This window comes from Lepisosteus platostomus, chromosome 5 (genome assembly GCF_059453375.1).
Source record: "Lepisosteus platostomus isolate fLepPlt1 chromosome 5, fLepPlt1.hap1, whole genome shotgun sequence".
In the NCBI taxonomy this organism is placed as follows: domain Eukaryota; kingdom Metazoa; phylum Chordata; class Actinopteri; order Semionotiformes; family Lepisosteidae; genus Lepisosteus; species Lepisosteus platostomus.
The window spans coordinates 11,549,952-11,563,114 of NC_142615.1; the positions used below are offsets into that span (position 1 = coordinate 11,549,952).

The window sequence follows — 13,163 nt, forward strand, 5'->3', positions numbered from 1 at the left end:
CTAAATTATTAGGGTTAGGGTTAGTTCAAATAATTTAGGATTTAACAGAACTAAATGAGGTACATTTAAAACAGCAGCGCAACTCTGCAGCACGTCGAGTGTGCCTGCATTTAGTTGTGTAAACCTGGCTCTCTCTGAACACAAGGAAAGAGTTCTCACTCAACAAAAGATTGCAATGTGAGTACTGTAATATAAAGCACCTGGAGATGCCAGGGATTGAACCAGGGACCTCATACATGCGAAGCATGCGCTCTACCACTGAGCTACATCCCCGATGGCGAAGTAATGGAACAGACTTGTCCAGATGCTCACTGATCACAATCCACCACTCACGAAGAATGCCTGCAGTTTCCCACTTTCGCGTTTCCTCTACTACAGAGTAAATGCATGGGAATGAAGAAATAAGGAAGGAAAAATAATCGCATTGAAGCTTCAAGAGACTGGGCACAAATTAATCTATTATTTTTGTATCCAGTCATACCTGCGACGGTGGTTAATTCCCAGACGGGGGAGTGCTTTTTTTCTACCTTCTTACTCGACTGTCTTTCAATTCTGTTTTATTTGAAAGCTTTTTGCATCTTTTAAGTGCTCTTGATTAAACTATGCATAGAAAAACAGCACTACTGATGATTTTCATGGACCGATGTAAACTTGTTCTGTACAACTCGAGTGATAAAGCCCTGTCTGCAAATATTGTAGAAGAAAATAAAAGGGTGAAACAACGCCCCACCACAGGAATGGTAACAGGAAGGATCGTGTTCTTATTTGATAAGTCCTTTTGAGATGTCTTGTCAATGCACACAGGCGTTAGAGCTGAATAATTTACTTTTAGTGGTGTTTTTAAACAAAGATGGAACATGTTATTTCTATACCAGGAAGAAAGGAGCAGATTTTAACTTTAAGAGGCAAAAACGACACCTTATCAAAGCTAAAATTAATTAAAATGACTTCACAGCAAAAGAGTGGAGCCTTGAGTGAATAAGATTAGTTTTCATTGGACGTCTGTGTCTCCATAACTTTGTAGGTGAGAGAGAGGATTGTGACAATTTGCAGGTGCTTCTCGGAAGTGCGTTGGTGGTACAGGCGCCTTCCAAATAATTGAGTCGGGTTTGAATCCCAGCCAGTACAAACCCAAATCTTTTCAAGATAATTTGTTGTCCGCTAACACATCTTTTGAAACACTACAACAGGTAACACCCCGTGTGAAACATCATGAACATCTGTTAAAGCCTGAGTTTTACATACTCTAACGTAAATAAACGTTAGTGTCTTCCGGTGTGTGAGCCAATTTCTCCAAAAAAATATTTGTTAGTCTGCCGGGAGGCTGTGCAAGGTGTTATAAAATAGAATTTCTAAAAGACAGGCTCCCTAAGCTTAACATCAAGGCAGAAAAAATGCTGTTTTCTCTACAGAAATGCTCTTTACATTTCAGCACTGTTGCAACTCCCTTTATAAAGGGTGTGCACACGTAAACAACCAAGGCATTGAAAGTTTTTTTTTAAATTATTGTTCCCAAAAATGTTCCATTTGTTTTCTTTTTAATGTTGTTGATTAAAAGATTTTATTAAATGTGAAAAAAATCTGAATGTGAAAAAAGGTCAAAATGCTATTGAAAAAAATTAGTAATGTGAGGAAAGATGGATTGTGGGAGCCCCTTAACTACCCATGTCATGCTGTATTTCTCACTCATTCTACTGGAAGTGGTACCGTCGCTTCTGGATAAAGTCTGTCAGTGGTCATTCCAGACGGGTCCGGTATGACTGCTCTTCGGCACAAGAGACAGGTGACTTGCGAGGATCCCGACAGTGTCGACTTCCTTTCAGAGCCCGGATAGCTCAGTCGGTAGAGCATCAGACTTTTAATCTGAGGGCCCAGGGTTCAAGTCCCTCTTCGGGCGGTTGTGCTGTTCTTAAGTCTATTGTGAATGTCATTCTAAATAGTCTCTTATCTTTCACTCTTCTAGCTGTACTGTGGTTATTTTAAATGTCCATTACTTGTATTTACAGTACTGTATTTAGTGTTTCATTTCACAAACCGAAAATGTTCAAGTAGATCTTGTCACTCTACTCCACGTAATCATCTAAATTAAATCACAGTAGAGTACAGAACACGCAGTGAGGAGCGCACACAGTGAGTACTCTTGAATACGACAAGAGGAAAGGCACACTGCACATCTGCAGAACATCACGTCCGAGTTTACAGTGAGAGCAGAGGTTGGAAGCGACGTAGTTTTTTAATACTCGCTCGCTGAACGATCTCTCAAGAAACCTCGGTGGAGATTTAACGGGTGTCTAATAATCACGTTCAAAAAGATGACGATAAGTTTTTTTTTAACTAGGTAGCCTTAATGGCAACACGGTGTGAGTAGATCTTAAAGCAGCCGCAGAGTACCCGTAATGGCAACACACTGCTTTGAGTTCGGCTTTTCTTATTTCTTCTGCAGAACCAGTGGTATCGGAATATACTGATCCGCATAAGAAGCGCTTTCGGGTTCTGATCATTTTTTTTGAGCGCTGCTCTAAGTACCACAGGCAAGATGGCTGGTGGTCTAAGGCGTTGCGTTCAGGTCGCAGTTAACCCTGGAGACGTTTGTTAAAATCTCACTTCTAATAAAGAGGTCTTTCTCGTTAGAGTAGAAACGATAGAAGCCTTAAGCGGGAAAAAAGTCACAACATCTCGCATTTCACGTGTTTAATGTTAACTGTCTCAGTGGTTGCCTCGGTGATTGATGGCTCTTCTCCCTCGCAGGGTGACGGCAAACTTCTTCAGAGAGGGAGTCTCCCACGCACGGCTTTTCTTTATCAAGAGCTGAGACAACAGAAACAGACTTCCAACTGACATGAATTACTTCTTGAGCGTTTATGACCGTCTTTAAAAGCTGAGAGCAAGTGAAAAAGTCTTTAGAAATGAGGAAATGACTGCTGACAGTAAACAGAGCTGACGCTCAGCTGCTGACAAGCGCTCCTCGTTAGTATAGTGCTGAGTACCCCCGCTTGTTGCGCGGGAGACTGGGGTACGTTTCTGTGACAGGGCGCTGGTTTAATTTTTTAACAACCTGAGTTCACTTAAAAAGTGTGTACTGTGTACTACGTTTCGGACTAGTTACGGCGGTAGAATATGGAGTTCATCTCCAGCTTTGAGCTCAACTGCAACAAGAAGTCATGCTTAATGTAGTATAGTGAGTAGACATCGCGAGACAACAGAACGAGAGTAGAAGGCGGGAATATATGGTGTAAGGGCGTGATCTGTGTAGTTAACAAAATAGTTAAAATAATATAAAAACTTCTCTAAATTTAGATACACAACATTTATGGTGACCAGAGATGAGTGCTTGACGGACTCAAAGCGAGCAGAACACTGCAGATTTTAATTCTCTTGCTGGTAGAAACGAACTTTTGAATTTTCGGACTTTTCGTTTAGCTTGCGCCATGGAAGATATGGCAGCCGCGCCGAGAAGCTTTGCTTATGCCCAGCTTTTTCCACCGCTTCTACTGAACCTCGGAGCTCCGGATTTGTATACGGAATACAAGATATGGATGGAGTCGTACAGATTTTTTTTTAAATAGCCGGTGGATCTACAGAAGCTCAGGATGCCGTGAGACGTGCTACATTACTGCACTGTATCGGGGCTTCCGTGCAGCGGATTTTTGCCAACCTCCCTGGAGAAAAAGACTGTAGCTGCCTTAGACGCTTCCTTTACACCGCGGCGAAATGTGGTTTTGGAACGGCATAAATTTAGGCAGAGAACTTAGTCTCAGGACGAATCTGTTGATGCTTTTGTGACTGCACTAAGAGAACTGGCTAAATCTTGTGACTTTGGAGTATTGGAAACTGACATGTTAAGAGATCAACTTGTGGAAAAATGTGCACATAAGAGACTATAAATTGCTGCAGGATGAAGGCTGACTTTAAAAAGAGCTCTTACAGTCGCTAGAATTCATGAAGCAGCTCAAGCAGAATCAAGAATGCTTTCTGACCACAGTGACAAAGTGACACTGAACGGGGCGCTCGCTCAAACTTTACAAACAAAAGCCGAGCAGCCGGACGCAGTCATGCTAGAGATATAGAAGAACAGGGGACGGCTGACATTACATGTTACAGGTGCGGACTAATAACGCACAAAGCAGATGAATGCGGAGCGTGAACAGCAAAATGTCTACACTGCAAGAAAACAGGACATTGTGCACATGTCTGCAGAACATCACGTCCGAGTTTAAGGACAAGTATCCTTTTTATTGTTGTTGCTGCCTCCGGTTTACATTTGGCGATGTAAACCGGATTCAGAAAAAAATAATTTGAACAACCTTATTCCCATGGTTATGTGAAGGCGCGGTGGCCAAGTGGTAAGGGGTCGGTCTCGTAAACCGAAGAGCGTGGGTTCAAACCCCACCCGTGCCTGTTTCGTTTGTCACCGCTTTCCTTTAGTTTCAAAGTCTTAAAAAAACTCGCAATGTAGGGATCTCAATAGTAAGAGAGCATAACTGTCGCCAGTGATTAGTATTCTTGCATATCCTGCCTTGTTTTTTAGTCGACAAAGTTTATCTCTCTTCACACCCATCTTCCGAATGATCGCCTCAGCACTGGGAAGGAACGTGCGCTTGGTACAGCCCCCGACTCCATGGTCTGATCACAAACAGATCGGGTGAGCTGTCAGTCCAGGTTGGAAGTAACGTTCGAAAGCACTAAAAATCTGACTTAGGAACGAGAAGACCATGCTTTTTTTATACGAGTAAACGATAAAATAATATACTGCCTGCAAGACTCTGTCAAGTTCAAGTACAAGTTTATTGTCATTATACTCATACACAGGTATATGGTATAACGAAATGCTATTTAGCTAGCTCTCGGATATAAGTAGTACAAAGAAAAAAACACAACAACAATACAATTGTATAACAAAAGAAAGACAACAGCCGATGTGCAAAAAACAACAACAGGCAGTGTGCAAAACAACAAAAAGGTAACAGGTTATGTGCAAAAACATGCATCAAAAGAATGAAATAAAGGGATAGAAATGATGGGGAGTGAGCTTTTGACATGTATGGTAGAGATAGATTTTCAATGTGTGTTTGGGTTTTTGGTAAGAAAGAAGGCACTGTGAGGTTCAGATCATAGGTGAGAGGTGAGGAGAGAGTGAGAGAGGCTGGGAGTTTAATAGTTTGATAGTGCGGGGGTAAAATTATTTTCGAGTCTGGTAGTCCGGACCCGAATGCTCCGGTACCGTTTTCCATGTCATGCTAAACGCCACAAATTGTGTTCGTCCAGTCGTATCTATCGTCCTAAAGTTACGGAAAATCGCATGCGACTGGTGCAATCAGCACACATTTTTTCAGGATAGTCGAGCACTTTAAAACAGCAAATTCACAGCTTCTTATAAGCTTTGTGTTTCGCTCTCCAAATAGAGGCACGGGTTCAAATCCCACTCCTGACAGTCAGGTGTTTTACCCTGTCTTTTTTACCTGCCTTTACACTGTTTCAGTCTTGTTGTGCTCGCTGACAATCACAGTACGAGGAAAACGGAGAAACTGCTTAGCAAAAACAGAACGGACAGAAAAAAGCTTTGTAAACACGTGAATGTGATTAGCAGCAGTAAGGTATGCATTCAAATGTTTAAGGCAGAAGAAAGGTGCAGCACAATGCAATTTGTGAGAATTCGCGGGTTTTTATGCTGCTTGGACTTCTTTCAAGCCTATGAAGTGACCCCCGTTTTATTTTCATTTTCAAACTTCAGAACCGAATAACAAAGAGGTTTCATGTGTGACAGCATTCCGTTGCAAATACCGTTTCCACGATGTATTCAGCGACGGGAATGAAATATTTTAGTGCTGGCTCAAATGCGAGGAATTTCAGAAAAACCTGGAAAAGCAACGCTTGCAGTAAACGACAAATTTAAAGCGTGTAGTCAGCATGAACAGAACAACGCAATGCTCTGTAAAAACAATTACTCTTTTATCTCAGGCAGTTCATTCCCATACGATGTTTCCGCAGAATAAATGAAATGCCGAACTCCAAACATGTTGTTGCCATTATTGTTACTCCTGCTGCTGTAGTTTTAAGCTTTAATCAGTGGGTATGTAATGTTGTAAAGGGGCTGGACTACTTTGTTCAGTCCAAATTCCATTATGTGAATTTATGCTTTTTTAATATAAGTATTAACAACACAATGCGTGCTCAAAAACCGTTACTCATTAGCTTAAGAAGCGGCAGTGTTTAGACAAAGTGTGGTATTCGAATAGTAAATGCTGAAGTGTTTAATACTTGCTTGTGAGCCTTAGATAAATTGCCTGCTGCAATTTCAGCAAGCGGAGTTCTGCTCAGCTGCCTGTAGTACACATTGCTGATTCCTTTTGTGAGGGCACGGGCAATCTTTCAACGATAAGGCTGACGTGCCTGTCGAAATTTTGTTTCCCTTTCACTGTGTTGTATTTTTCCTACTCGAACAACATCAATTGTGATGTCATCATTGCCCATTGGTTTGTGTCTTGTTATCATTATGTATTTTACATTACAGGAACTGAAGGTACTGAAGGTAGGAACTGAAAGTACAGACTGCTTTAATCATCAGAAAGTTTTTTTTTTCTGCTGTTCTCTTTCCTGATGTATTGGTATTTGAAGGCTATTGGGCAGCAATGATTTATCTTCCTGACCTCGCTATATAACATATGGGTCCATGGTCATCTTAGTTTAGATGTACCTTTTAGAGGTGGTATTTTTCTCCATCGTTCAGCCTTCAGACATACTTGGAAAGTGTTAGGCACAGACAATCTTTCTTAATCCCCTTTTATCCTGAGGTGACGTCCCAGGCACGCTTGCCCCCTGGGAATATTCACTGTGCTCTTCAGGCTTTTTTTCTGATTCTACACAGATTTTTTCTCCTTCAAACATGTCACCACTGTCTGTGCTGCCGTGTGCAGCCCATGCCTCTTCTGTATCTTCTGATGAACTTCTGAGCTCTGTGTTGCCTTCCAAACTATGTCCCTCACTTTGACTTGAAATATTGACTATAGATTGTGTACTGTCATCTGGTTTGGAATCCTTACCAATAATCACCTCCTTCTGCGCCCTAAGCACTTGGATTCTTACTTTTTTTCTATCTTCATGCCAAATCACTGATAACCATTTCCTGTTGCTGGAGCAATCCTCTCCAAGGACTCTGTTTGACAGTGTTGACCACATATTGTCATGCCACCTAATTTTTTTTCTAGCTTAGAAAACTTCAGAAATTCTTTGATCTCATTCCCTACTTCACCAGCCCTTGACCACAGGTCTGGCCTCCTACTCCTCTGTCCTCCTTTAACATGTGGCATTGCCAAAAATCTGAAAAATAGGGAACACATCTGAATGAAGTGGAAACATAATTGAAATTCAACTCCCAATGGATGTTAATAGTGTAGGAGTGCAACAGATGTACAAGCCATTAAATGTTCTTATTTCTGTGTTTAATTTTTGAGGGACCCTATATTTTGATATAGCATCAATCACAAAACAGCATTCTGTCACTGTCACGACCAGCAGCCAGGGGAGATCAACTCACAAAAGAACTAACCAGTACCAGCAGCGGGTTAATAATAACATTTGTTAATCCACCAGCAAAACACTGTTTTAACCATTCAAACCCGCTTCCCGCTACTCGGTATTGAGTCTTCTCTTTGAGAGCTCTACCTCGCGTTTACTCTGAATCTCGCTTACTGGTTACTGAACTCCCTTTTGCCTCTCGACCTTGGACCTTACCTTCTGTTTTGAATTGTTTGCTTCTCTCTGTACTTCCAGTATTTCGATCTACCTTTCACCTAACAATCTCGTTCTGGATTGTTCGCCTGTCTCAATAACTACTTGCTCCTGCATCTGCACAGGATCTGCATACCTTTTCACTGAGGATTTCTGACAGTCACAGCCACATAAAAAACTAGAAAAGAAGTATGTGTTTCTTAAAAAAAATACCCCAAATTGTTTTTGTTTTTTAAAAGTCAACATATCTGGGTTGTGTTTGCAAGATTTTTTAAAATTGGAAAGTTTGTGTGGGTATGATTGTAAAAAATCAAATCATAACTGAAGAAGGCTCCATGCTCAAAACATTGTGTTTTCTTCTTCTCTTTTCAGCATGGAATAAACCTATTACTTTTTCCTTGGAGATTACCATGTGCCAATACGATAAGATCACTGTATTGACCATATACAATTTCTTGCATTAGAAATTCCTATTTTGCATATCCCAGCTTGCTCTCCTTGAGACACACATACAGGGAGAGAAGCTGGGGGTCAGAGCGCAGGGTCAGCCATTTATACGGCACCCCTGCAGCAGTTGGGGTTAAGGGCCTTGTTCAGGAGCCCAATGGAGTAGGATTCCAATTCCAAATGTGCCAATTCTTTAAAAGCAGTCCAAAAAAATGCAAATTTATTTTTAAAAATAGCTGTTGTACAGAACATCAGTGGCTATTGAAGAGAACATACAAGCACAGAGACAAGTTAATAAACTTGGAATGACTACTTACAGCTCTGGAAAGACCGAAGATATTGTTTCCGGTTGTTAAGGAACAAGTAATAGGTTTATTCCATGCTGAAAAAAAAGAAGAGAGAAAACAATGTTTCGGCCATGGAGCCTCATTCAGGTGTGTGAGAGAGAAGGCAGTAGGCAAAGGTAATGTAGTGGGAGAACAAAGGCTGGGAGGGAGGAGGGGTGAGAGGCGGGAGCAGGGGACAGAAAGAGAGGCCAATCAAGAGGTGTGAAGTCAGAATAGGTGTTGAGAGGTGTGAAATGAAACTTCCAATGAATGGAGAAAATTTAGTAGAATAGTAGTCTTTCGTTTAGAGAAGGGGTAAGGTGTGATCCTAGCTGCAGGATATGTTTGGTTTTGGTATTCTTTCTAATGTATGAGTTCAGAAAACCATCTTTGAGAACACAGATGGAGAGATTAGAGTGGTCATGGCCATCAGAGGTGAAATGAGAAACAGTGGTTTTTGGAGAGATCTTTAATCTTCATAGCCCTGACATGTTCTCTGAAGCGGTCTCCAAGTCTCCTTCCTGTTTCTCCAATATAGAGAGAAACTGGGCATTTACGCAAGAGATACAGTAAATAAGGTTGCTGGAGGTACAAGATGCCATCTGGGTGATCCAGAATTGTCCTGAGGGGCCTTGAATGAGTGTGGTGTTGGATGTGTACTTGCAGGCGATACAGCGAGCTCTGTTGCAAGGGAAAGTACCTGGTGTGGATGGTTGCTGAGGGCGGTCAAGGGAGCTGTGAACAAGAAGGTTGTGCAGATTAGGTGACTGGTGATATGAGATGATGGGGCGGTCAGAAAAGAGGGCCCCAACAGAGGGATCATCCTGTAGGATGGAAAAGTTGTCGTTAACAGTCCTGGGGATAGGAAGTGTGTTAGGGAAGCACCAAAGGAATGCGGTTGTTACGGTGGGAGTTCCTGATTGGGTTGATGGTCCGAGGGGTGTTTTTGGCTCGGGCAAGGGCCCTGTCAATAACACTGCTGGGGTATCCTCTGTTGATGAAAAAGGAGTTCATTTTGAGGGTTTGGTTCTGGAATTCGATGTCGTCGCTGCATATTTGTTGTAGCCGAAGGAACTGTGAAAAAGGGAGAGATTTTGAGTATGTTTGGGGTGAAATGAGCTATACAAGATATATGTGTGAATCCGTGGGTTTGTAATAAACAGAAGTGGAGAGTCTGTGGTAGTTGATGGAGAAGTTGATGTCCAGAAACTGAAGAGTAGTTGAAGATATGTTAACTATATATTTGAGGTACAGGTGGAAGTTGGTGAAATGGTGCAGGAAGCACTTAAGCTGATCGTTGGAGCATGTGGCGGCACTGACGCAGTCATCAATACATCGCTTGTAGAGGTCAGGGACATAGCCAGTGTAGGAAGCGAAGAAGCGTTCTTCTACCCAGCCAACAAAGATATTGGCATAGCTGGGTCCCATTCTGGTGCCCATGGCAACTCCACTCACCTGTTGGTAAAAAAGATTATTGAAGGAGAATGCGTTCAGTCTGAGAACCAGTGTTTCTGGTTGTTGTCCTTTAATTGATCTGGCACCAAAACATTAATCCTAAACAGTCAAACAAGTCCATGTGATGAAAACCCTTATGCTCTTTAATGTTTTTTTACGCACTAATTTCCCCCCCTCCCACTCATCAGCTTTTGGATGAGAGATTCTGACCACTATATAAGATCAGAAGCAGTAGAAGAAACGGGCTTCTTTTCTGCTTATTTAACACACTCCTAATGCAAACAACACATTACGAGTACAATGGAAAGTTTGCACCAAATGGGATCAAGCAATTTAAAACATATGTTCAGGGTACAGGAAAGTTGTTATAGAGATGAATGGTATTCATGAAACAAATAATGTTGCAAAAAACTTTGCCAAAAGTCACAACCCATTTAACATTCATCAGACAGGTTAATCAGTTGGATATCTCTTAGGTTCTAAATGCACTTAACGGCTGTATAATGCAAGCAAAAGAGTAAAAAGAACAGTAGTGAACTACATTTCTTACAATAATAAACAGCCATTTGATCTTGTGAATGATCTATCATACACCCTTGAAATGATGTTAAAGATTTGGAAGTTTGCACAGCTTGTAGTCTTTCTAACTCCATGAGACACACAGACAGGGAGAGAAGCTGGGGGTCAGAGCGCAGGCCGCTGTGCTCTTGTGCCAAACAGGTCATACAAAGACTGCCATTCCTTATAACTTTCCCTGAACCTGTGTGTCACTTCCTCACCTTCCAGAAGCAAAATATCGAGCTTCCACACACCCTTCCCCACAGTAACAGCTGTTGGAATAGAAATTGTACATGACAGCAGACAATGGTCAGAGAAAAAAAAACAGGGGTTAGGCCTGCGGTCGTGCAAGTAAAATCATGTATCAAAACAAAATGCGTGAGCCTTGGGTCCCATTAGACTAGTCCCATGTGAAACCTGCCCTCCCCTGACTATGAAGTTTGAAGCCATCTTTCAGTTTAAAATCTTTACATAATGTTTGCAATAATATTGATGATTTATCAAATTGGACCCGTCTCTCGCCCCTCATTCTGCCTTCTCTTTCTAAAAGAGAATTAAAATCCCCAGCTAAAACCACTGGTTCCCATCCCAATCAATATACTCAGTTCCTGAATTAGGACATATCTGTCATGTGAGCAACTCAGACAATATATATTTAAGAGTTTAAATTAGACATTCATGAAACCCAGATACACCACCAGTGCTCTCCCTGGTTTCACTACAAGGTGCTGACGTACCTCTACCATCTTATTTTTAATTAGAACAGCTATACCATCAGATTTATTTTCTTTGGACCCACTCCAGATTGATGGGCCCAATGTCCCCAGTTCTTCCATATCCTTATGGCAGTTTTTAAAGGGTAACCCACACTCCTGTAACAACACAATATCAGCATTTACCTTCCTCACAAAAGATAGTATATTCCTTGCCCTTAACTTGGAGCGAATGCTTCTCACATTTATGGACACAATATTAAGAGCCATACTTAAGTAGGACCAGGGGAGACTTAAAGCTCTGGCTACAATCATTCAGTAGGTGACACCTACTATACAGGCCTCCCCCCCCTTTTGTTTTAATTGTCTCCTCCTCCACCACCCCCACAATCCATAGGATATATCTCCACCTGCCTTCCTTGAGTCTCTGGTTCTAAAGCTTGGTAAGTAAGATCACATATATTGGAGACATCTAAACCCATGGGAGAACCTACCTGAGGACTCGGAAAATGATCTTCCCTCACTCTTCTGCTCAGAGTTAAACCATTTTCTAAATCTAATGTCTCTTTTAGACTGCACCCTCTGTTCTGTACATTTCATTTGAAAAACAGAACACAAGGCCTCTATTTTCACCTAATCCAATCAAAGAAGGAATGTGTTTAAATCCACCATAACCATTTTTTGTCTTCATGCAATGAAACAGGTACTCTCCATGCACAGTTCCAGATGCCATCATCATCCAAGACTTTCTGAAGCTCACCTTTCACTAAACAATACTTAGACAACCATGTCACAACATCTTCCTTCATCACCATCTCATTAAACATGCGAACAATCACAGTCCTATTAATTAATAATAATTGCTTACACTTATACAGTGCTTTTCTGGACACTCCACTCAAAGCGCTTTACAGGTAATGGGGACTCCCCTCCACCACCACCAATGTGCAGCATCCACCTGGATGATGCGACGGCAGCCATAGTGCGCCAGAACGCTCACCACACATCAGCTCTCAGTGGGGAGGAAAGCAGAGTAATGTAGCCAATTCATAGGGGGGGATTATTAGGAGGCCATGATTGGTGAGGGCCAATTGGAAATTTGGCCAGGACACCGGGGTTACACCCCTACTCTTTTCGAGAAACGCCCTGGGATTTTTAATGACCACAGAGAGTCAGGACCTCGGTTTTACATCTCATCCGAAGGACGGCGCCTGTTTACAGTATAGTGTCCCCGTCACTATACTGGGGCATTAGGACCCACACAGACCACAGGGTGAGTGCCCCCTGCTGGCCCCACTAACACCTCTTCCAGCAGCAACCTTGGTTTTTCCCAGGAGGTTTCCCCTCCAGGTACTGACCAGGCTCACACCACATTAGAAACATCCATCAGCTTCTGCCATTCAAACATTCTAATCAGGCCCACATCTTTTTTTCTACTCTATTTTTATCCAAAATTGTTCCAGTAACTTCGCCGATTGAAACTAATGTCAAAACCAATTCCCTTCAGCAAAGTGATTAAGAATTTGACATCTAATGCCTTAATCCTTTCTGTAACACCTTCCTTGAAAAGTCCAACCGTGAAATATCACCCGAGTGAGCCAAACCCTCACCACCCTTATACACCAAAAGTGAGCAAAAGTAACGGTGCATGCCGACCCTACAGGCCGCCATGGCCGTTACAAATGTGTCAAAAGCAAACTAAACCTAAACCGAAACCTCTGCTGTGCACCAAACCCACCAAAACCCTATTCCCTTAATCTTACACTTATACAAAAACTCCACTCTCGACTTCTGGGTTTAACCCTTTACATCTCGAACACTGGTTAGAGACTCAGTGTGTCCCAGGCTCAGCGGTTATATAGGACAGGACTCGGCGAGCTGCAGGTGAAACTCGTTGTTCTGCGCTCCCCGTGCGGAATGCTCGTCTCCTCCCTCC

General features: G+C 42.1%; 3 non-coding genes across 3 annotated transcripts; 2 read left to right on the plus strand and 1 right to left on the minus strand.

Annotated features, from left to right (window-relative positions):
- Positions 1-201: 201 nt before the first annotated feature.
- On the minus strand, positions 202-273 carry trnaa-cgc (transfer RNA alanine (anticodon CGC)). The gene has a single exon. It is a non-coding gene; the product is annotated as a tRNA-Ala (tRNA).
- A 1,551-nt stretch (positions 274-1,824) lies between these two features.
- trnak-uuu (transfer RNA lysine (anticodon UUU)) lies at positions 1,825-1,897 on the plus strand. Its single transcript has one exon. It is a non-coding gene; the product is annotated as a tRNA-Lys (tRNA).
- Positions 1,898-4,326: 2,429 nt separating this feature from the next.
- Positions 4,327-4,398, plus strand: trnat-cgu (transfer RNA threonine (anticodon CGU)). The gene has a single exon. It is a non-coding gene; the product is annotated as a tRNA-Thr (tRNA).
- Positions 4,399-13,163: the final 8,765 nt, after the last annotated feature.